At 47.1% G+C, this 26,172-nt stretch overlaps 1 protein-coding gene across 1 annotated transcript in view; it reads right to left on the reverse strand.

Annotated features, from left to right (window-relative positions):
* Nucleotides 1–26,172, reverse strand: part of LOC147732901 (uncharacterized) — a 447,397-nt gene that overhangs the window by 227,630 nt on the left and 193,595 nt on the right. Inside the window, exon 3 of the mRNA XM_086957443.1 lies at nucleotides 5,931–6,016. The gene's annotated coding sequence lies outside the window, so the exon portion shown is untranslated. The remainder of the gene's footprint in view (nucleotides 1–5,930; nucleotides 6,017–26,172) is intronic.

Consider the following 26,172-nt stretch of genomic DNA (forward strand, 5'->3'; position numbering starts at 1 on the left):
CGATAAATCAAGCAGTATCAAGACTGCTGTACCCCCAGCATCGCGGATGGATCTAATATCATCCGCCGCTTTGATCAGAGCCGTCTCCGTCCCATGGAATTGGCGGAAGCCAAACTGGGATTCATCAAGTAAATTATGTTGCTCTAAGAACGCGGAGAGTTGTTGATTCAGAGCTTTTTCAGCTTTTTTAGCCAGTACTGGTAGGCTGGCAATAGGTCGATAGCTCTTAGGTTCTTCCATGTCGAGATGTGGCTTCTTTAAGAGTGGTTTAATGAGGTTTTTTTTTAGAATATCAGGGTAAGTGCCTGTACTAAACACTGCGTTGCAGATAGAGGTGATGGCAGAAAGAACCGTTTCAATAACAGGTAGCAGTACTTTAAATGGACAGGGGTCAAGAGCAGAACCTGATCTAATGGTGGATATAATATCAGCAATCTGGGAACTAGAAATTTCTGCGAACTGAGAGAGGATGGGTCCAGTATGGGCGGCGGTTGACAAGTTGGGAGGGAGTTTGGTGTTATTAGCAAAGGCAGAATAGATGTCGTTGACTTTACTAAAGAAGAAGCTGGCTATGGCGTCACAGAGGGGTTGTGAGGGAGGTGGAGTCAGGTTTGTGGAGTATCCTGCTAGCTGCTTAGTAGTTTCGCACAGAGCTTTATTGGAGTTTTTGGCCATTTCGATTCTAACGCTAAAGAATTTTTTCTTGGCCTCATTAATCATAGTTTTATATTTGGCTACTGTTTCTTTATACTTAATTTTGGCTTCTACAGAGTAGTCTTTCCTCCAGTGCCTCTCCTTATTCCTACACTGTTGTTTTTGTTCTCTTAAGGCCTCCGAATACCAGGGGGCCGACGGGGTAGATCTATTGCGAGACCGTTGTTTAACCGGGGCCAGGGAGGATGCCGCCGAGCCCACCCACTCATAGAATTGGGAGGTGGCGGTGTTAGGGTCGGTTGATAGAGGGGGAGTGGATTTGGTTAAGAGAGTTTTCAGGCTGGAACTATCAATGTCATTCCACGCCTGGAAGGACTGTTGAGAGTTGGATGGTAGTGTGGAGGCTCCAATGTCTTGAATGGTTAGTGACGCCATGAGGGCATGGTGGTCTGACCAAGTAACTGGAAGGATTTGAGAGACTTGTAAATCCTGTGAGTTGGTAAAAATGCCATCCAATATATGGCCCCCGTCATGTGTGGATGATTTGACCAACAATGGGAGACCAAAGGTGGTCATATCTCCTAGAAGCGCAGCAGTATCTTTGTCCTCTGTTTTGTCAAAATGAAAGTTAAAATCACTGAGGACAGTGAGGGAACTATCAAGGGCTGAAGATTCCAGAATGGACCTGAGGTTGGAAATGAATCCGGTCCTTGATCCTGGTGGACGATACAAAAGGATCCCATTAAAGTTATGGGAGGGAGTCAGTGTGATAGAAAATTGCAGAGCTTCACAGGATGGTAGTGAGATCATGTTGGTTCTGGCGATAAAAGTGTCGCGTAAAATGACGGCAATCCCACCACCTTTCTTGCGTTGTCTGTCCAGTCTATGGATGGAAAAGCCTTTTGGAGCTGCAATCACTATATCTGGATCGGACGAACTATCCATCCAAGTTTCTGTCATAAATAGTAAGTCTAAACTATTGTCCTCCATCAGGTCGGCCACGTCCTGTCGGTGTTTCCCGAGCGAGCGGACATTAATAAGGGCAAGTGAAAAAGATTTGGGTGATTTATACTTGGTGGTGGGGGGAGGATTTAGATAAAGGGGTATCTGTGATTTACAACAGGGACAGAGTACATAGGATGTACATCGTACATGAGGAGAGGAACCATGTGGGGCCCCCATGAGAACCTTTCACAAAGCTACAGCTTGAAAGCCATTAACAAGTCCCCCCTGTCATCATCTAATTATTTTGAAGCGTGAATATCATATTGAAGCACCAGCAACCACCGCAGTCATTTCTGGACACAACAAGAGAAAAAGGACCACACCCCTTGAGTTCATAAGGCATCATCACCCGTGAGAATTCCCTCACCTCAAATGTGAAGGACCAGGTACTGCTCCTGAGGAGAACCCTGAAATCAAATAGGGTTCTGAAATGTGTCAACCCCACCCAGCCAGCAATAATCACCACCAATCAACCGACCCATACCGAGTACAAACAGGACATTTAGGCCTGGTGTAACTGTTTAACTGCTTCGCTGGTTATGGCAGGTGTATGTAGTGAAACACATAACTGAATTGTACCGCCATTGTTCTTTATGTTAAAATAAGGACTGGTCTATTGTTTTGTCATGTTTGGTCATTTCCTAAGTATTTGTTATATGTCCAAAGTACTGTCACCATTGTGTTGTTGATATATGTTGGTACTAATTGTTCTTCTTTAAGACATGAAAGAAATATCCATCTTGTTTGTTCCACAAATAAATGAACAAATAACAAGTGTAAGGAAAACAATATAACTACTTGAGAATCTAAGGTGGTTATTTATGAATGTATTTATTCAAAAACGTACGTCCAGACCTTTTTCTTGTTTCCAACTTTCTAAAAAGTGGCATTTTTAAAATTGAGGATTGAAATATGAATTTACCATTCAAGATGGTTTTAAATTACTCTGATACCATTCATGACTTTCCTACCTGCTCCCAATAAAAAATTAACACTTATTAAATGTAATAAGGTACCCAATGGTATGCTATGAAAGAGGCAGGCCTTGCAATAGTGACTACCAGGACAGGTCAGATTAAAAACTACATGTCCAACTTTTTTAAGTAAACTGCACCTTGCCCTATGTGCTTTTGAGGGCCTACCCTATAGGTGACTTATATGTACTCAAAAGAATGGTTTACGCTTGGTAAAAGGTTTAGTTTGACAGGTGGAAATGGCAGTTTAAAATTGCACCCACAAGCTGCACTGGCAGACCAGGGACAGGTTAAAAAAAGTCTACTTAAGTGGGTGGCTCAAAAAGTGCTGTAGGGACACTAATAGCATTTAATTTACAGGCCGTGGGTGTACATGCAATATTACTTTACTAGGTACTTGCAAATAAATTAAATGTGACAATGGGGTCTGTAGCCCAATTTTATCATGTTTTAGGGAATGTGAACAAGCAGTTTAGCACTGGTTAGCAGTCCTAAGGCCAACAAAAGCAAATTCAGAAATATAGTGGGGGTGAAGGCAATCAGCTTTGGGGACGACCACCCTAAGGCTGACTGGTCTAACAAGCATTGACTTGTAACACACTCCATAATATTTTTCTCCTGGTGATGTTTAAAGCATGCACAACCCTGCAATACACAGTATGAAAATGTCCTCTGTGATGAATAGGCACCCGCTCATATTACTAACAAACACCATGATGTGGCCCTCAATGTGATGTATCAAAGAACAAAATCTTGTAGCATGCCATATTATCTGTTTCTCAGTGTGAATGGTAAAACCACATGCAATTGTAATATAACAGGTGATATAGTCCTTATTGAATAGAAAAGAAATTCATGCTTGATAACAGTAGCTTTGATAACAGCACAAATTTGCATCAGACCTAATGGTGAGGTAATTGCTATGAGAATAGGGTCAGATGTTTAACACACAATATCATATGGTCCTCGTTGTGATGGATAACAGATCACACTTTTTTGACACACACTAAGATATGATCCATATGATGGCAATAGAAGCACAGACATATCAGGCACCTAAACATGTGTAAACCTCATAGCTACAGAAAGACAAACACCTATGTATCCCCATTTTAAAGATCAAAATAGGTTCAGCTCTACTCTTGCCTTCCAGGTCTTATCTGAGCGACCTCAAGTTCTTATGTTGAAGTTGACGTTTAACCAGCTTTTCACAATTTATGGACAGAATTTACTTACAAATTGTCAGATGCCATAATTAGAGTTGGATGAATGGGATACACCTTCACAAACGAGATGGAGATCCCGTCTGCAGTTTTACAAGGGCTACAATGCCTAATCCGGGCCCTACATTTTTTACCACTTTAAGAATATAGCACATGTGGCTGGAAACTGGAAAACAGCTCTTCACATCGCAAATGTTCAAAATACCAACTGAATTGAGGATGCAGAACTACACAAATTCAAAGGGAAACACAGTGAAAAGATGGATATTTTAGCAGTTAGGAACTATTTTTTAAAGGTATTGTCTAAATAATACACTATTTGAAATCCAGTATGGTCAGTTAAATATATCGCTGGATGAAATAAGAAAGCAGTGTTTGCTAAATGCATATGTATTCTGTAATAAATTGTCAGTCACATACGAAAGGGATCCAAATAAAGGCTGTTTTTTTGACAAATATATACTGTACCAAATAGGAAGACACTATATGTAAAATATAATCTGGTCCTCATAAACAGCCTTGTATAAAAACACACACCGGTCCTCGTAAAGCTGTTTGCTGTCTTTATGTAGTGTGTAAAAATGGTCTTCATAACTCTTGGATACGGGACATATGCGGTCCTCATAAGGGGGTTATGTCAGAAAGTCTCAAAACTTTTCCCATAATCGTTTTTTAAAATCTGATATAACTTTCATACTGTCATTATAGTATAAACATAAAATGTATGATCATTTTGATTCTCTGATGATCAGAAAGGGTGGCCCTCATAATGTAGGTTTTTTTCACTGGTCTTCATAGAGTGATATAAACATGTATGTGTGGGTGTGCGTGTGTGTGTGTGTGTGTGTGTGTCTGTGTGTGTCTGTGTGTGTGTGTGTGGCTCTGGGTGTGTGTGTGTGGCTGGCTCTGGGTGTGTGTGTGTGGCTCTGGGTGTGTGTGGTAGTAATTGCTGTCTGCTGAGCTCGTCCGTAGGGTACAATAGGTCTCACATTTGTGAGAGATTAAGCTAATGGCAATGTAAATGACAATGCCATTTATTTATCTGTTTTCAAAACCAACACATAAATACAAATTTTGTCATTTACAATGCCCATAGCTCTAACTTTTCCAAAGGCGAAACAATTGCATTGTAAATGCTTGTTGTGTCTGCTAAGCACAGAAAGCTTCCATAATATCAAACAAGGAAATTTCAGATTGTAGTGCAACACTGATGTGCCTGGAAAGTATAGGATACAATATTTATCAAAAAATCTGAGTTTTGTCGGATTAACAACTGGCTTTTGTTTATTACCCCACTAAAATACACTGTACAGTAAGTACCATACTGTCTTCCTGTGTTAAATTCCGGCATGTTTGACCTCCCAAACTTTAATGAAGATTGAGGTATTCTATGTACCTGGTAACTACCGGATACAGTAAATACCACACAAATCGGAATTCGAACCATGTGCAAATTGGGGTTTGAGCAGTGGTTGTTGGACAACAAAACACTCATAATAAGGATCTGAATGTTTTACACTTGCTTTGTGACCAGTTTGTCCAACAACTCACCTAGAACAAAGGGACCCGCAAGAGGACGGAAGAAGTAAGCACCTCTCCATGCACTACATAAGGCACACAAGTCTGTTGCTTTAACTTTACTCAAAATTTCATCCACTTCATCTGCATTAAATCTTTGCAATCCAAAAAGCAGGCGATTAATACGTATTATCAACAAAGCAATTTTCAAGGCATTGAAATCCTCACTTAGGTGTATGTGATACATTTCATTTTTCCAAACTGCAAGACACACACATAAAATATAAATGCATACAAAGTTTTATATTTATTTGTGCTTGCTTGATTTATAATGTACAAATAAAGGCCAAGATCTTACAAACTAAGATAATACCTACATAAAAACGCATAAAATTTAACAAAGGAAATGTAAACATGGATTAAAAAGTGAACTACAAAGTGTGAAAACAAGTAAGCGTCAACAAACATAATAGGCAACGCACATAATGGTTAGTTTAGAATTTAAATGTTTGTGGTACGAAAAGTAATAACCAATATTAAAATATAATATTCTTACCATGATAGCGTGCCGATTTCCTCGCTTGTCTAGTTCACTTAAAAAAGCGGTAAAGTGCTGGCTGGTCTGTGAGCAGGGACCAGTAACTAGAAGAGAGAAACGGTATGAAAATTAGAAGGTGGAAGCATAGAGTATGACCTGAATGTATTGGATGAGAATTAAATATTTCAGAAAGGAGTATGTGAACAGAAAGGTAGACACAGAACAGAAGTCTGAAATTACAGTGCAGAAATTGCAGAAAAAGGGCAATTTCATATCTTCGTCCCTGATCCAAACATGATTAACTGGGATTTATAATGGCCTTTCGTTGCTACATTCTAGCTCTGTCTCCTACCTATGCAGCCTTCTGTGAGGAGAGTGTACTATGGCACCACAAAGTCCTACCAGACTATTAAAGCGTTGTAATGTGGGTTCAGGGTAGCTCTCAAGGGGTCTGGCTCTTCTCGAGGATCTACTATCTGCTTATCCACAGAGCCAAATGGGATACGGGTGGGCAGGGCTGTTTCTACCATTAGGCAGGACTAGGCGGCCGCCTAGGGCGACAAAAGGGGGAGGGCGGCAAAAACATGAGTTTGGGAATTGGAACGGCCTTTAACCTCGAAAGCACATTGAGTAGTGCCTTGTGCCTTCTACAATTCGACGTGACGTGAAGTCACATTCTGCGCCACAGGCGGGGGCCGTATGCGCACGGCCGGTGGAGGCAGAGAGTTCCCGTCTGAGGCCCAGCAGGTACTGGGGGAGGCCATGGTGGGATCCGGGTCGGTGAAGAGCCAGGTAGTTTACAAGTGTATTTTTTGACTAGCTACCCTTGTTACGGGAATACCCGGAACGATAATGGCACAGCCAGACAAGAAGGTTTTTGAGAATCTTTCAGGCTCCGGTAAAGCAATCGCGGTGCTGTCCAGCAGCAGGGTATGCACAAGCTAAGCGTGCTGGGTGGAGGTTAGATTGGGGACTCTGAATTTGGAGACTGCTGCCTGTCTTGTTCTCCCCCTGGGAAAATAAGCTCACCAACTTCTGAGGCGCCCAGCTCATGAACGGCATCCATGGGACGCAAGGGATGTTACCTGCATAGCATGCTCCGCGGAAAGGCGATGACTAATGAATTACATAGAGGAAGTGCAGCTCGTGAAAAAAACTAGTGGCTGTGCGAAACGTTGGTGCATAAGCATTCAGTGGATGCAAAGAGATGTTATGTTATCTCTGTACAACAAAGACGTGACTTAATGTAACATTTGAATAACATATAGAGGAGAGGAAATGCAGCCTGGATGATGGTGCTGCCCATCGTTTAAAAACAGTTCATAGTGTGAATGATACAAATTCAGACTTAGGGGTGTGTGGCTAGAGTTTCCTGTAGAGAGTAATAAATACCTGTACTTCGCCTTTGGTGTGGAATAATTCATTAGTTTTATGTGGTTGGTGGTGTCTACTTTACTTAGCTTGTTTTGGCATCTACAAGCAGATTCTAACATGTGCCCATAGACACGGGCCCAGACTTTTGCTTTTGTTTAGGAATACTTAGGCCTGCCACCTGATCAGAATAAACCTTGGCTGGAGGATATATGCTTAGATTTAGCCCCGTGGTGTAACGCAAAACGATGCCTCCCCCTGCAGAATGTGGTGGGGGCCACTGCACTGAGATTCCCATATTCATTGGTGTTGTCTGTTGGGGCCCAAGGTGGTCGAGACCGTCCCTCAATCTGTGAGATATGGGAGACTCAGGGGCCCTCTTCAAATTCTGCCTGTTGGCCCCACCATTTTGCATTGCGTCATTGACTGAAATGTGCTGTAGGGCACAAGGCGGCTGCGTGCTGCGCATGGTACCTTTGTATATTTCCTTGTCTAGATCTAGATATTCCCCAATACTTCCCGGAAAATCCTTTCTTGTCGGAGGAGCAAGTGTGTCACTGAACAGGATGTGACACAGGGGTATAGGAGCGAGGGGATTCAGAAACGCTAACATCATGGAAGGGCCTTTAATGGTGCAGGTGTGATGATAGAATACCTTTCTGAACTTACGTTGTTTAGGAAAACGTGCTCCCTGTGCTTTCCAGTGAGGAATGTTGAGTGCGCGGTTCAGTACAGAAAAATGGACATGCATCCCCAGATCAGATTGTGGCAGCTAGAGATGCAGCAGAGGTTCATGCTCACTCACTTCGATTTCTGCAAATTTGTGCACCTTGGACCGAAAAACATACGCTTGTCCCTAATGTAGCCAGCGCGCGGCCAGGTGCTGCAGCAACTGTACTCCATAGCTGTGGGCCCAGAGCGATGATCCAGGTTTAAGCCTTCTCTAATCTCAGTTCCTTCATTAATCGGATGCACCGACCAGAGCCGTAGCCTCCATTAGTGCAGCAGTAGCATTGGCGCCGGGGTTCAGAGGGCCTATATAGACACCCAAACACACACAGACTATCTCCCTATCTAGACACACGCATTTAAACACACATACACAAACTCCCTATAGACATCCAAACACAACACACATGACTCCCCAGAGACACCTAAGCAAACCACACGCACACAACCTTTCTGTAGACCCCTAAGCACACACTCATGCAGACACACCCACAAATGCGCACGCACCCCCACACATACACAAACTTTTTTCCAGACACTGCCCACACGCGCACACACACAACACTGACAGACACACTGGTCCAAATTGCAATTAAAGTAAAAGGGAGGGGGAGGCACTTTTCAATTCTCGCCTAGGGTGGCAAAACACCTAGAAACGGCCCTGCGGGTGGGTGCCAAAGAAATCACACATATAGGGACAATCAAGGGAGAGTCTCTTTGTAGAAATGAAAAACAAGACTGTGTTAATGTTAATTACATACTGTGAGAATAGCCTGCTTCGCTGAAATTTAAAAATCTCTCCAGGGTTTTTCATGATTACTATATCACTTGTAGATGTATCACTCAAATATGAGCTTTGAATAGGTTCTGAAAATTGAGCCATTTTTATCGAAACATCAGCTATTGAGTTCTGAAAATACACACTTTCATCTCAAATACATCTAATTTATCAGGCTGGGCAGCACACAGGAAAGCTACTCACAGGTAGGTAGAGAGCTACAAGTAGTTCACAAGCTACTCGTTGGAGAAGCCTGGCTCAGATACTCTGAAATTACTTCGGGGATAGCCAGCTAAATTAGAGGGAGAACTCAAAATGAAGTGGGCCTGATTCTTTGTACTAAAAACAGTGACAGTGAACTAACAACTGAACCAAAATGACATATGTCATACTTTAAAGAGTGATTATGAAAAGCTAAATGACTTGTCTTCAGATAACACTGATATAGACATATATCATGGTGATATCACCTTGGGCTGGGTGTATGGTGTGCTAAGGGAGTTATTTAACTCTCAGCTCACACTGGAGGATATCAAACTAGGTATCATGCCGCTGCCAAGTGGTAAGTCTCTTGGAGGGGATGGACTACCAATAGCCTTTTATAAACAATATGTGGATTAGCTAGACCCCACACTGATGGATGTATATAGAGAGTCTCTGGAAAAGGGTACCCTACCCCCATATATGAGGGAGGCAGTATTTACTGAAGCACGGGAGGGATCCCAGGACTGCTTTTCTTATAAGGCCCTATCCTAACTGACGGGAGATAAACATTTTGCCAAGATACTAGCGACGACTCCGTAGCATACAGGGTTTATTCCACAGAAGTCGACAGCTTTTAAACCCTCTCACCCTCATGTCGGTAATGCATAGAATCAAACCCAGTTTGTCAGCGTCTCGGGTTTGTCTAGGCGAGAAACGGCAATCGACACCATAGCGTGGCCATATATGAGGACACCATTACACAAAGTAACACAAGAAGGGAGGGAAGAGGTAATGCTCAAAAGATCAGAAGAGGTGGATACGTCCTCCTCAAGTTATATTGTCAAAAAACAAAGGGATTCACCCTTATGGGAAAGTATAGAAGTGTTTCTCCAGACTACATGGGTCTCCTACAATGGTGGAAAGCACACAGTTTTGTTTAAATACCCCTGACCCACCAAAAGGACCCTTGGTGGCATGCTTCATCAACTGGGTCTTCCCACTCCGCTGCAGGACAGGGCATGCTACGAGCTACGTATACGTGGGAGCCCCGGTTATGAAAAACAATACTATGTGTGGTGTAGGAGTGTGAGTGGAAGGGTCAGAAGTGAGTGAATGGTGAACATTTTAAAAATACCTGGCTCAGTGGAAGAAATAAATGTTAATGTTCTTTTGAGCTGGTATAATTAAAAGTGGGGAATGAGATGGAGATACTATGCTTTAATGAGCATTGTCTTCTGTCTCAACATGTTTCGAAGCCCTCCCCTGGCTTCTCATCAGGACCTAGACGAGATCCCTTCTACACTCAAATCAATACAACTGTGTATTTACATATAATCCTAACTAAGTGGTGCGCATAAATGTAAAATGCACAGTATACTATACCCCAGTAGGTATATTGCTGAATGGGTTTCTTATATCGCCCGATAATGCCCAATGATCCTTCAAAAAGGGAGGGAAGGGGTACCTATAGTCACACAAATATCAATGTTACCTCCTCACCAGGATACTGCCTCGCCGCTCCGGACCCTCTTACTCACACTCCAACACTCAGAAAAAACACAAGGGCCCCTTCTATGGTTGGATCAGATCCAAAGCGTTGTTGTGCGATAATTATATTGCATATTAACCAATTAGCTATGAAGTATCATATAGTAGCAGTAGTCCCTCACTGCTCTTGAATGTAGATACTCACACTAGGGGCTTCTTAGTGGGAAAACAATCCCAATTTTAATCTGTACTCGCTTGATAATTGTAAGTAGTAACCCAGATTAAATCAAGGTACTAACTCTGAAAAGAAAGGAAAGCACATCCAATTACACAAATGTTCCACGTTAAGTTTAATTCAAAGATAAAACTTCTGCAGCCGTCAGGAGGTTCAGCTAAGATACATTTCTGTGGCAACAGTGTGTCCCTTGAAGCATCTCGTGTCTCCGCGAGCCTTCTGAAGTCTAAAAACAGACAGGGGCGAGGTCAGCATGCACACGGCTTGACTCACACCAGGGGCAGAGAGCATTATCTCTATCAGCTGGTGAACATTGTTCAGTGTTTTCCGAATATAGATAAATCACGACTGGCTCTCGTACACAAGACTCTGGATATGGGGAGCTGTCTGTTCACCAAGATTTTACTCAGAACCTTATAGTCAACATTAAGAGTGGACAGGGGTCTGTAAGAAGTGACCAAGTTCTTAGACTTACCCTTTTTGAGACGGGGAACCATCAGAGCCCTGTGCAGCGCTGGAGGAAGGGAACCCTCGCTACTGGCAGCATTGAACAATTTAGTCAACACCAGGGCCAAGGTGTCTATCTATGCCGAATAAAATTCTACAGGGAGGCCATCCATGCCAGGGACCTCATGGGAATGGTTTGATGGCCCCCCTCAACCCCTGGATCAGGATTATACTACCCATGGCCGCTGCTGGTGCCGTAGAAAGACTGGGAGCCCCAGCAACGAACATATAATGTTGCATAGGGTGGCCGCGGGCTTCGCTCAGCATAGAGTTGTACGTAGTACCCTGTGAAAACCTTGTTAATTTGAGTTTGGGCATACACCAGCCTATCCGCAAGTGTATGTATTTGCAGATCTGAGATGCTTGGCGATCAGGACTGGCAAGCCAGGCCAATATCCGCCCTATCTTACAATATTCATCAGGCCCTATAACCATAAGCCCAAAGGTGCTCAATGAGCGTCAATAACTTCTCATGTTACAACCGCATTTGGTCTGGTGGGAACAGGGTCACTGACTGATGGGAACACCAGGTCAGCCATGAGGTCCTTCTGTTGCTTAATAACCTTGTGTAGCTGAGCTCGGACCCCAGTAACGTGGGATATGCAATGTACCCCAGATAACTACTTTAAACGCTTCCCAGACAGCAAGGGCGAAGATGCCGTACCCTCATTCTCTGTAAAGTACTCGTGGGTCCCAGTCCCCAATCGTGCCCGTAAAGCAGGGTCAAAGAGTGTAGAAAATTTCAGTCTACTGGAAGGTATGGGAGGTTTAATATGGCCCTACTCACAGAATAACAGCGGAGGGTTGTGATCCAAATGGGGTTTAGCCAAAAATTTAATGTGGGTGGCTCTGCTATGAATTGTGGCGGACCACAGGAAGGTATCTAACTAAACAGAAAATAAGATCACGCAAGCCAGAGTAATAAGAATAAGAGGTTCCATGGGGATTATGTGTTCTCCAAGTATCAACCAGGCCCCAATCCATCACCCAAGCGCGGAACAGCAGAGCAGTTTCATAGAGCGGGGAAGAGGGAGGTGGGATCTATCAAGCTCTACATCCGCTATGCAAAAAAAGTCACCTCCTACTAGGAGCAAACAGCAGCAACTGAGTAATATGCGGGACAAGGATGGTAAAAACGTGGTTTGATCAGTGTTCTGCGCATACCCATTGATAAAGGCAATGTCGTGGCCATCAGGCTTGCCCCACAGCAGCACACAACGACCCTTTGGGTCGATGATTACCACATGAGGAAGGAAGGGGTTTCCAGGGAGCACCCATATCAGCACTCCTGTAGCAAATGAGGAATAAATAGTGGCATAGATCTTCTCCCTGATCATCTCTGCTGTGTTAAACTTTCAGATTTCGTAGGATGAGTCTCTTGGAGGAATGTCACCTGAACCCTCTTGAACACTACTAGCGGTCTTAGATAACATCAGATCCCTAACAGACCAGGGTAAAGCCGCCGCCCTGATCCTTTTGGACTTGATAACGGATTTCGATGCTGTTTCTCATGGCCTCCTGCTAAGTACATTACAGGAAAAGGGACTACATTCTAAAACTTTTCAGTGGTTCAATTCCTTTCTACGCAATAGAACACAAAGAGTACAAATAGGGCCCTTCGCCTCCAACCCAAAAACCATTAATTATGGTGTCACACAAGGAGCTTCCCTGAGCCCCACCCTTTTTAATGCCTATGGATCCTCTTTGGCCAAGATCAGCAAGAAATGGGGCTTCAATATTAGCTCCTATGCGGACGATACGCAGCTGTTGATAGCCTTTGAAGAAAGACATGAGGAACTAGGAATAATCTGATTAACTGCCTTTCAGAAATAGCGACTTGGATATCAGATCATTGCCTTAAACTAAATGCAGGGAAATCTGAGATTTAGCATTTTGGAGGAGCTCACCTAATTTGGGATGCAACCTGTTGGCCCCAGTCACTAGGACCTGCGCCTGAGCCCAAACAAGTTGTAAAAAACTTGGGCATACTCGTCGACACGGTAGAACAAGAGGAGCAAATGCACACAACAATACCATCAGAGCCCTTCGCCCCGGAGGAGGCCCTCAAAAAAAGCATTGCCAGGAAAACTGCCAAACATTCTGACCCATAATAGCGGCATCAGAGCAACAAGGGCACTCCATTCTACTCAGAGTCACTGCACTCTATGCCACTCTATTCAACACCACTGCTCACTATGCCAATCTACTCTGCACCACTGCACTCTACGCCACTCTACTCTGTTCCACTGTACTCTACGCCAATGCACTCTACACCACTCTACTACACACCATTGCACTCTACAACACTGCACTCTCTGCCACTCTACTTTATGCCACTCTATTCCACTGAACTCTACACCACTGAACTCTACACTACTGAACTCTAAGCCATTTCACTCTACGCCAATATACTCTAATCTATTCTGCACCATTGCACTCTACGACACTCTACTCTGTGCCACTGTACTCTACGCCACTGCACTCTACTCTGAAACAATCTACTCTGCCACTGCCCTCTACGCCACTCTATTGCAATCTGCACCATTCCACACCACACCACTACATTCTACACCAATGTACTCTACACCAATACACTGAACGTCACTGCACTCTATGCTAATGTGCAGAGTAGAGGGCAGTGACATGGAGTGGTGCAGAGTAGAATAGGGTAGGGTAGGGTAACGTGCAGTATGCTTGGTATGGTAGCATAGGATGTATGACGGTACAACGCGTACCGTCACAACGCATCCCTTTACACCGCATCCCTTACAACGCAAGTCGTTACCACGACTTGCGTTGGGGGCGCGGATTTCGAATAGTATAATTTACTATTTTAACACCAGTCCCTGTGCACCCTAGGGAAGGTGTTGGGTTAGTAAATTTACTATTTTTAATCCTTTAGCGCCCTCCAGCGCAAGTCGTGGTAACGACTTGCGTTGTAACGGCCGCGTGGTAAAGGTACCGCGTGGTAAAGGATGTATACCGGTAGCATGCTACCATTACAGACAAAACATCTTCAATTGAAATGACCATTACATTTGCCCTCACATACAGTTTTGCTGATAAAAGAATACAGCGCACAAACAATGTGTGGACATTTCCTACCCAATGTATTGATTTGATTGTCAGCACAGTTCATTTAATGACACTTAAATTTTGTTGTGTGCTAGAAAAAAATTAACATCTGTAAAATTCTGTACAGCCTTCCTCAAGCAATCCCCACTAGCCATCATGATTGTCACATAAATCCTCTCACTTTGAATTCAGAAAGAAAAATAAACATCAAGCTCTCTGGAAAACACAACCTGACTTTTGACCTCTGTCTTTGAATGCACAGCACATGTGACAAGATAAGAAGGAGATTTAAAATCCTGTTCACAGAAAGCGAGTTTGTGGAAGAATGCAGTATACCGAAGAATACAGTAAACCGGAGGGATGAAATCATGCTGGTCAGCCTAAAGCAAATAGAGACAGTAAATAGAAAGCCAGAAAATGTGAGTGAGAAATCACAAAGCCAACGGTAAGCAATGGGCAGAAAGCATTCCTGTTGTATCCTTTCTGAACGCCCCCAAGATGCAAACCTCACATCTACGAGGTCTGGTAGGCTAACCCTAAAAGAAGGCTCCTCCTCGTGTGCTTAGTGGATGCTGTGCAAATTAACAGTAATTCAAAAGAATGCCTGAAACGGGAAAAAATAGCTCTATCCGTTCGCGTTAAAAAAAGAAAAAATCCACCTGCCGCGCAGGGCCCACTTGGGCGCATTTTTTATCGTTTGTTGCACCTTTCATTTCCGCCTAATCTTTTGTGTCTTGTTAATGCTTGCATTGTCGTCTACGAATCCCGAAGGTGCCCTGAGACAGTGAGCAGAACATTGCCGAGGCGGTCCTGAAATGCAGTGCTTACTGGAGCGTGAATGTTTCTATTCCAGTGGTTATCTGACTCCCGGGCTAGTAGCGCCCGCTCGCTCCTAGCACAAAAAATAGGTTTGGTGGAATACATTTTACAAAGATTAATGTTTCCATAAATCACATGCGCTTTTCAATTCAGCTCATGGTTATTGACTGTACAACAATAACAAAAGGAAATAGATTCATTTTAGTAAAAAAGACACAAAATAAATCAATCTCAAAGAACATTTTTGTCTACTCAAAAGAAGCAATCCTATTTCAAATCCTGCGCAAAAGATGTTTTTCTTTTGTACAAATCTCCTCTTCCACTTCACTGTCTGAGCCTTAGTGTTACCATCCAGACTCAGTGACTGGGTCTGGATGGTGGACGCTTCCCCTGTCGAACAACCGGTATTCTGGTTGTCCCAATCTCTTGTATGTCTGAGACAGAGTGTGCGCTGCAGCGAGTGAATGATGTCACAGAATGCTGGTGTGTGCTCTGCGGTGGAAGCTAGGGAAAAGGTGTACAGCTAGAGAAGGACAGAGTCCTGACAGGATAGACCAGCTGCTGCTACAACCCAAGGGCCCAACATGAAATAAAGAACTTCCCTTCTACCTCAGTGGCTCTAGAATTTTGTATGACGTCTCCACAATCTTACGTCACATTTTGGCAAAAAGGTCTTAAAGGACCTGCGCGAAAATAGGGAAACACTCTGGAGTCTGTTGCGAGCCACCTCTAGCAGAAGGAGAGACCTGTTGTGAGTAGGAAGATGGCTGTGTGATCATGGAGGACAACTGTGGGGCACCTACTCTCAAATCCACCATTAAGTGGCGTCAGCGCTTACTGCGGGGTAGAAGGAACCCAGAGAGGAGGGTGGGAAAGTTCTGGCAAGGACAAACAGCCAGGGAAGTTATAAACTGAGGTGATATGTCCCAGTGAATAGTTCTAAACGCAAGTACAACGCTTTGGACACATTGTTAAACTGACAGCCCTTATCCCTTACTTTAACGGCTCCTGACTCTTGTGTGAAGACACTGTCTACCTACTACAACAGAGTGTTATTCCAATTAATTTCATCGTAGGTCTTACAGAATAGTATAATTAGCTAAGAAGAACCACTCTGATCCCAGAATAGCCATTACTATTTTTCAAGCACTTATGGTTCTGGAATACCATGTTGTAAAGACGCAGAAGGACCGTTAACTCTAAATCCAGTTTCACATTTACTATTAGGGACTGTGTGCAGTGTATAGTCACATCTTGTGGGAAGCGGGTGACCTTAAAATTTAGACCAACCACTGTTCAGAAAATAAATGGAACTAAGGCTAAGCTACCCATGGGTGGGTGGAATTTGCTTTCGAAGACAAATAATAAATAAAATAAAATAAAAACATACAACTTATTTTCCTTTTGTCAACAAACAACTATTTTACTACCATTTTAATCACAAAGCCTGCAAATAGAAACTTAGTGGTCAACAGACACATCGCCATTGGGCCGAAGTCACTCTTCAATCATATTCTTTCTCCCAAAAAAACACCCTTCTATCGATTTCTATATGGTCGTCTATCCTCTTTGCAAACATGCATTAACTTACATTGCAACGGGGCATACAATAAAGGTAATCCATATAGGACACACTAATTTGCTTGCTCCGCCTTAGGATAAGCGTGGGACTGACTTCTCGCAACACATCCGCCCCCTTGAGTCACATTCTCCTTCATGTGAATCTGCATAGTCCATCTACCTTCAACACACAATCTGTTTCTAGAAGGCCTGACTTGAGGTCTTTCTGGACACCGGAACAGGGCTGAGAATCTTCTTCCTTCTCCTTGTGGTATTTGGGCATGGTTGTCTTCTGCTACCACAGCTCAGGGGTTCCAAAATGTACAAACCAAGTGTATGTCCTATGTCGCGGCCATTGAAAGGTCAGGCAAACGTTAATTTCCTAAAGTGTCTGAGTGGATTCTGGGTCCTGAACAGCTGCCATATCCAGGTCAGACAAACAATGGGGTCAAGGAAATTCTAGGCAAGCGGTTGCAAGGCAGTTCATGCCGTATGCAGCCAGGGTCGCACTAACCGACGCACATAGCCTTACGCTATTTTGGAAAAGTACAATGATTTTTCATGATAGAAGACTGCACCTTTAATTTTTAGGCTCTTTTATTTAACCGCTTCGCCGCGGCGGCTTTTCCCGCTGTGCGCGGCATTTTTAAAAATCGCGCGTTACGTGACAAAGCCAGCTCGTCATCCGCGCAGCGCAGGTAACGCCCATGACGAGCTGGCTTTGTCATCCGCGTCGAAGGGGTTAATGACTTGTCTATTAATTGGTCTGCCAGTAGTCTACCATAAAAAACGACTCGTAGTTTCTGGCATTTACCCGGCTAAATCGCAGCTAAACCTTAACAGTAAAAACGACACGAAATGGGTTATTGCTTTGCAAATTGAATCATCAGGTCAGCTCCACCCAAAGCGCCTATTTCAAAACGGTAAGTGCTTTAACTACTTCAAAAGGTTTTCCTAACTAAGTGCAGGAGATTACACTTATGTGTTTGTGCGTAGCCAGTTTAAAATGTACGCCTAGGGTTTTACTTTAACCAGGCAAAATATTGTAGGCATTACTTCATGTAAGGTATTATACAGAACAGTGGTCCCTATAACGAATATACTGTAAGTAATGATCATACACTTAATAGGTTGTATGTCTTCTGTCCGTCCGGACAGGAATTTATTTTTTAGATCAAAAAATAGTTTTTAGATTGTTAAAAATGTCAAGCGGGCACAGCCGTGACCTTCAACATATACAGGACAACAACAAAAAGGAAAAAAATTGAAAAAGCACGAAATTGGTCTGTACACTTGTGTTTCAGTGGGACAGACGTTGAATATTAAACCACACCATTGCAATTATCAATGTTACATACAGAATTTGCATATGGGGTTATGTGTCGACGTTTCGATGGAGCACCAGATCGCCAGACTTGTGGCAGCTATTAACCACCCCCGAAATAGCCATTGTCCTTTTCGGCGTATCCTTACATTCGAAAACGCCGTGATTAACTTGTGCCGGATTTTCAAACCGAATCTCGAGGTTGCAGATGTTCTGCCAACACGACCAATAATTTTTCAAGATCCCCCGGTCTATTTGCCATGGACTTTATGCTAAACATTCTTTCTTTTATAATGTTTAAGACAACAATAATGTCATCCAATGTCCTGATGATGATGCCCATATTCTAAGACAGGCATCGAAACGTCGACACATAACCCCATATGCAAATTCTGTATGTAACATTGATAATTGCAATGGTGTAAAAACTATTTTTTGATCTAAAAAATAAATTCCTGTCCGGACGGACAGAAGACATACAACCTATTAAGTGTATGATCATTACTTACAGTATATTCGTTATAGGGACCACTGTTCTGTATAATATGTAATGCCCAAGGTCCCTATGCTATACCTTCTGGGTTCCCTTGTTTTGTTGAAAAACAAACTTACTTCATGTAAGGGGCAGAGGCCGCTGTGGACCCCTAGGGCTGCCAAGGGGCTGATACTGGGAGGAGCACGCGCCAGCACATTTAGAGCAGGAGCGTGCGCCGGCAGCCATTGGAGCCCTGTCTCTGTTGCCTGTTCTGCTGCATCCTGAGCCGTGGTTTTAGATGCAACCTCCTGCCTCAAGTCGCTGCTGCTGGCCACCGGCCACTACAAGGCCCTCAAGTCAGAGCAAAACGCTCTGACTCTACTTACATCATTTTTTTTTTCAAAACCATTTTTATTACGAGTTCAAGCAAATTTCGATACAGCCCTCCACAGTCAGGAGGAGACTGTCAACGACAAATATGGAAAAATACAGCATTGACACAGCATTGAACCCAGTACTTTAGATTGATACACCCCCAACTACCCCAACCCACCCAATCCCAAAACACCGTCCAACCCCCCCTTAGCTACCCACCCCTTATCCCACCCTAACCCAGTGCACGTGATCACAGTTCAGCAACACGAGATGGAAAACAAAGGCGGTGCCGGCGAACAGCCTAGGGTACGGGATCCACATCTGGAGGCAGTGCATCATCAATGTCCAGGGGGGGGTCAAGGGTCAGGCCCCTGTAGTCAGCCCACCGTTTCCAGATTTTGTAATGTTTGCGGGGACACCCCCGGGCTTCGAAAACAGGCCGTTCCAGACCCATGAGGAAGTCCAGGCCCGCCTTCCAGGCACCGAGCGGGGGGGCACGTTCGCTCTTCCAGGCCTGTGCCAGATCCCTCTTCGCCACCACAAGCCCCAGCAACAACAGATGACGTTTGTAAATGTTACCCCCAACATTCTCAAGAACATGGAGAAGACCCAGCCTAGGGGTACGAGGCAGGTCCCACCCCAACACCTCCGACAGGCAGTCCCAAACCCCTGCCCAAAATCTAGTCAGTCTCTCACAGGACCACACAGTATGGAAAAGCGTCCCCCTTTCAGCACCGCACCTCAGACACTCCGGAGCTGCTATAAGACCCGCTCGCCACAGGCGGTCCCTAGTGTAATAAGCTCGGTGAAGGTATTTGAATTGGATAAAGCGGAGGCGGATAGCTATAGCAGCACCACGGGGAGATTCAAGGGCCTCACGCCAGTCATCCTCATCCAGGGGACCAACATCATTCTCCCAGGAGGCCTTCAATGTCGAGAGGGAAGGGGAGCAGTGTGTGACCAGGGAGCGGTATATCTGAGAGACCTTCTTGTCGCCCAGGTCCCCCATAAAAAGTTTTGCCTCGATGGGGCTAAAGTCAGGGAGTTGCTCCAGGCCCACCAGGCTAGGGGTAAGAGCGTGGCGAAATTGGAGGTACCGGAAGAACTGAGACCTGGGCATGCTAAATTCAGAACTAAGGTCCTGAAAGGACTTAAGCGTAGTGCCAGAGAGGACATGGCCGAGGGATGAGATCCCGATCGTGTCCCAGCCACCGAACCCGGACAGAGACGCCAGCGCCGGAAGTAGACCATTACGCCACAGTGGAGTCTCGACCGTCAGCCTACCCCACCAACCCATACGGTGCAGAGCCCGCCGCCAGACCGCGAAGACCACCTGAGTAACCTGCGGAAGCAGTCGCCTCCGCCTGGCCGAGTACAGCAGGGTGTGTAGGGAGGCGTCACCCATTAGAGAATGCTCCAGAGCATAGGCCGGATCACTACGGTCCCCATACCACCACTCGTTAAGCACAAGGAGATGGGAGGCCTGATAGTAAGACAAAATATCCGTGGTCGCCAAGCCGCCGCAGTATGTACAGAGAAAGCACGTGCGTAGTGCCACCCTGGATGCACCCCCAGCCCACAGAAATCGGCCCAGCACAGAGTCAACACTCCGGAACCACTGCGGGTCGATCTTGAATGGATGATTCTGTAGCTGGTAGAGGAGACGAGGCAGGGCCACCATCTTAAAGATGGCCGACCGGCCGTAGATGTTAAGAGGCATACGCGTCCATGTCTTGATGTCCATCTGGACCCGATCCCACACCGGCTGGACGTTCCGATCCCACGCCACCGCGGGCGAGGCAGAGAGGAAAACACCCAAGTACTTCACGCCATCCACAGCCACCTGAAGGGACGCAGCCCAAGGACAGTTCACCGCGTCACCCCCCAACACCCACAGGGTCGACTTGCGCGGGTTGAAGAAGAGCCCCGACACCCGACCAAACTCTTGTATCAATTCCAGGACACGAGGGCCCGTGCGCTGCAGGTCAGTCAAGAAGAATAGCACATCATCGGCATATAGAGCTATGCGGTCCGAATGATCCGCTCCCCACACGAAGCCTTGATAAAGCACATCACGGCGCACCCGGGCGGCCAGCGGCTCCATGGCCAGCGCGAAAAGGTAAGGGGAGAGTGGACACCCCTGACGAGTGCCCCTGGTCACCGGAAACCGAGCGGAAGTGGCCCCTGAGACAAGCACCGAGACAGTGACATCTGTATAAAGCAACTTGACATAGGAGACGAAGACCGGGCCTAGGTTCAGCAGCGGTAGGAGAGCAAAGAGAAAGGTCTAGCTGACCGAATCAAAGGCACTGTCGATATCAGCCAACAGAAGCGCCGCCTGATCCTCCGAAGACCCGATCGCATCAATCGCAGCCTGCGCCCGCCGAATGTTGTGTCTTGTTGCCTGGCGCGGCATAAAGCCCGCCTGATCCGGGCGAACGAGGGCCGAAATATGTGGAAGCAGGCGGTTCGCGAGCGCCTTGGCCAGGAGCTTGGCTTCAAAGTTAATGAGGGATATGGGGCGATAAGATTCATGGCGATCAGGGGGCCTACCCGGCTTCTGGAATACCACAATTTCGGCATGGCGCCAATCCGGTGGGAGGCGGCCGTGCTCCCGCGCCTGCTCCAGGGCCCGCTTGTAATGCGGCCCGAGCTGCAGATAAAATCCGCTCGGCCCCGGTGCTTTGCCCACATTCAGTTGACCCAACGCGTCGCCCAGCTCCTCAGCCGTTAGGGGAAGATCCAGGGCATCGCGTACTTCATCGGACACAGTAAGCGGGGGGACCGTCGCGAGGTAACCCGCGACGTCGTCGGGGGAGAGAGTCCATAATAGCGCGCAAAGCTCGTTGCAAGAGTAGCCGGGTCCATAATCGCCACCCCGGCATCGTCAACAAGTCCCGGCAGAGTGAGAGGCTGCAAAGTCTGTTGGCAAAGCCTGTGGAGCATAGAACAAGACTTGTCGCCCCACTGGTACACTCTACTACGTGTGGCCAACCACGCCTGTCGAGCCTCATCCAATAAGACCGAGGAGTAAGACTGCTGTGCCTGTAGGAGCAGCCGCAGCGAGATATCATCGGCCACTTCCCTGTGACGAGCCTCTAGTTCCTCCATCCGTTCTGCAGCAGCAACAATACTTTCTTGCCGAGTTCGGCGAGCAGAGGCACACCAAGCGATATCCAAACCCCTCAGGGTGGGCTTCATGGCCTCCCAGACAGTCACTGCGTCCACCTCCCCGGTAAGGTTGTCCTGCCAATAGCGAGCAATCGCGCCACGGAGGTGCTGAGAGTAATCAGGGTGCTGCAGATGCCACGTGGACATCCGCCATCTGAACGGTTGGCGTGACTTGCACAGATCAATTTGGACCGCCACGGGGGAGTGATCAGAGAGCCCGCGAGGCCGAATCGCCGCCCCCTTCACCCTATCAAGGAAAGCCCCCGGTACAAACACACATTCAAGGCGCGAGAGGGAGCCATGAACAGCCAAAACATATGTGTACTCTCGCCTCTCCGCATGTAGGTGCCGCCACACATCTACCCATCCAAGACCATCAATCATAGCCCCCAACCGTGTAGGGGAGGTCATGGCCGCCACCCCAGGCCGCCTCTGCCTGTCCAAGGCCACATCCACCACATCGTTCCAGTCGCCACCAATCACAGCCAAGGAGTGGGGGAGCTCAGTCCATAGGGCAAACAGTCGTTCCGCTAAGGTCCACTGCAGGGGGGGGGCATACACACTACCAAACACCACAGGCTCCACACCAATCTTCCCTTGAACAAATACAAAGCGGCCCTGAGGGTCGAGCCATTGACGCTCGTGAGTGTACGCCAGCCGTCTATGAATAAGAATGGCCACTCCCCTGGAGCCCCTAGTAAACCCAGCATGGAACACTTGATGAAAGCCAAATCGCTGCAAACTCAAGGCCTTAGTGCCCAGCATGTGTGTTTCCTGGAGAAGGAGTACATCCGCCAGGTCCCTCTTCGCCCAGCGAAGCACAGCCCCCGCTTAATCTTGTCCAAGAGTCCCCGAACATTCCAGCTAAGAACGTGTATGGAAGCGCCAGAAGACGCTATCTGCGGGACATCAACCATTATCACAATGCGCCCAACACCACAATCCCCGGCTCCCGGCCCAGGCCTCCAACACCACAGTTGCAAAAATCACGAAGACCACGTGCACCCCATAAAACAGGACCCCAAGACCCACAGCCCCCGAAAAACAGACCCCCGACTAGCAACCCAACAACCCAAGACCCCCCTCCTCCACCCCAATACCTCAAGAAACAATGAAGTATCTGTCGCGGCATACGGTACTTCAGGCCCAAAACATAGCGCTGAAAGCTAGGCATGCCAAAGGATCCCAAACAGCCCCCCTACCACCAACCAAACACACTCCCAACACTACCGCCTAGTCCCAACAGGAGGAGGCAGCCCTTGGAACATGCCCCAAACCCCCCCCCCCCCCAGCATAGAGTACAATCAAGAGCAGTGCATGACAAAGAACATCAGTTCGCAAGAGTCCCAAGCATAAGCCAAAGGGCAAAGTAATACTGCACCAAATCATGTCTGTACCGCCGATCGGCAGGCCGCCGCCGCCGCATTGGACGGCCATAGATGAAAAGCAAGGAGTAAACAGGCAGCGGACAGAAATCAGGGCCCCTTGCCAGAATGATCGGTATCAGGCTGCGTGTCCCCCAAGAGGGGGTCCCGGGACAAGGACCTCCGCCTCGAGCGAGACTTGCGATGCCGCTTCCCTTTGTTCGGCTGGTCGCTCCATTCCTGAGAGGAGCTGCGTGAGGATCCGGAGTGCAACCCCGGCTGAACATGTGGTCGAAGCCTGACTGCCTCGTCAGTCCAGGCGAAGACGGCCTCCGGAGAATCGAAAAAGTGGGTCTTTGAATTGAAGATCACGCGGAGGCGGGCCGGGTAGAGCAGCGAGTATTGAATCTTAAGGCCTCGCAGCTTGGCCTTGGCCGCCAGGAAGGAATGTCTCTGCTGCTGGACCAGCCTGGTATAGTCCGGGAAGATCATAATTTTACAGTTATCATATAGCAGAGTGTCTTTGAGCCGTGCCTCCCGGAGAATGACGTCTCTATCATGGTAGTTGAGGATCCGAGCGATGATCGGGCGAGGCCGCTCCCCAGCCGGCGGCTTCTGTGTCAAGGCGCGGTGGGCGCGCTCCACCACGAAGCAACGTGACAGGGTGTCCGGAGGTAGCCAGCTCTCCAGCCACCGGGATAGGAAAACGTCCATAGGCCCCTTCTCGCAGTCCTCCGGAAAGCCGACAAAACGCAGGTTGTTCCGCCGCGCCCGTCCTTCAGCGTCCTCCACCCGGAGCGCTAGGCCCCGCTGCGTCTGCTCCAGGTCGGCAACCCTCTTTTTCAGGGCGCCGACGTCGCCCTCCACCGTTGTGACCCTAGTTTCTGTTTCAGTGATGCGGGCGACCGCATTGCGAAGGTCTTGGCGCAGCAGCATCACATCGGCACCCACCGCGCCGATCTTCGCATCCAGCATGTCACGAGACTGCGTGATGGCCGCCAGCAGCGCTGCATTGTCCGGTCCAGCACTCTGGCCTCCTACGGCCGCCCCGGCACCACCTCCGGAGCCGGTGAACTTGTCGATGGGCCCCGTCTTAGCGGTGGCGTTGCCCCCCCCCGCCTCTAGTCATGGCAGCAGCAGAGGCGGTCTGGCGGAACGTACCCGCAACGGGGTCGCCCCGTGAAAATGACCAACAAGCAGGATCCGGGGCGTCCACAGCACACCAAGCCCCTCGGTATCAACTCGCCCCAGTCCACCAAGACACAGGCCAGAACCAAGGGAAAGTCACTCCAACACGGCACAGCAATCACCAGGCATAGGCCCAGAGCGGGACCGCCGTAGAGGCGCCTCCGATCCGTCCGCTTCAGTCAGCGCGGCAGGCCCCTCTTGCTTGTTAGGGTAGCCCGAACAGGACGATCGCCGGATCTGTACAGCCGACTCGTCGGGACCCCACTCCGCCGGACACAGCAGGCGGGCACCCTGTCCCACAACTTCCGGTGACTCCGCTCCAGCCTTGCGGGCCCAGACGTACGACGTCCGGCCGGCGTTCAGAGTTATCCGGCGGGCGGGACAGAAATTGAGGTCCCGGCTCGCCACGCGGCAAGAAGGCCCAACAGGGACGGTCTCCAACGGCCGCGTCAGCGGATGTCCGAAGCTCCAACGACCACACCACCGTGTTCCGCCGGACACCAGCAAGCGCCTGCACAGTAAGAGACGAGGGAAGAGGGTTTAGGGCAAGGATAAGGATCGGGCTGGCAGGAGCTCTACAGAGCCGCGTCCGCCATCTTCGCCCTCGAAGCCACGCCCCCTACTTACATCATTTTTAACATCACAAGAACAACTTATCCACTGGAATGGCTTGCAATCGGGAATCTTCTATCGCCCATGTGGAGTCCCACAGGGTTCAGCCTTGTCTCAGACATTATTTAATCTATATGTCAGTCCTCTGGCTCGGGTAATCAAAGAGCACGGCATAATGTTGGTGTCATACGCCGACGACACTCAACTAGTGGTCTTTGTGACACAAAGTGTGGGGTTAACAGCTGAGAGATTTCGTAATTGCCTCACAGATATAATGACATGGATGAATTCAAACTTTTTAAAGATAAACACAGAAAAAACCGAGGTCCTAGAGTTTGGGCAACTACCCTCTGTATGGAGCCAAGCCTGGTTGCCCCCTGAAGCAGGCACCTGTCCACTCCCTGTGACCAAGGTCAGGAACTTGGGATTTGTGCTTGACAAGGACCTCAAACTTGCCTCACAAATAAATCAAGTTTCCTCATCATGCTTTTTCACCTTAAAAATTCTACGGAAAATGTGGCATCTTCATTCTTCTGTCACTTTGAAAAACTGTGGTCGGAGCCCTGGTTCTGTCAAGAATCGATTATTGTAATGCCCTATACTTAGGAGTTGGCAAGGGACAGACCAAAAAACTTCAATCGCTCCAGAATGCAGTGGCTCGGGTTCTACTTGGCTTACCCAAATATCACCAAATATCACCCATCGTCAGCGATGATTAAGGAGTTACATTGGCTACCATTCCATCAGAAAGTGAACTTTAAAGCCCTATGCCTATTGCACAAGGCTATATATGAAGGAGGGGCTGTGAACATTCAAACTTTGTTCTCAGTATACCAGCCCCAACGCTCTCTCAGGTCAGCCAATACAGGATTGGTCTGTGTCCCTAGAATAACTCCTTCCCTGTGACAATTAAGTTAGAATCCAATAGGGCCGTTTTTAGGAAAATGATAAAGACCTGGCTCTTCTCAAGGCTTTAAGATCTGTT

The sequence above is a fragment of the Lissotriton vulgaris genome, chromosome 2_1 (assembly GCF_964263255.1).
Source record: "Lissotriton vulgaris chromosome 2_1, aLisVul1.2, whole genome shotgun sequence".
Lineage (NCBI taxonomy): Eukaryota > Metazoa > Chordata > Amphibia > Caudata > Salamandridae > Lissotriton > Lissotriton vulgaris.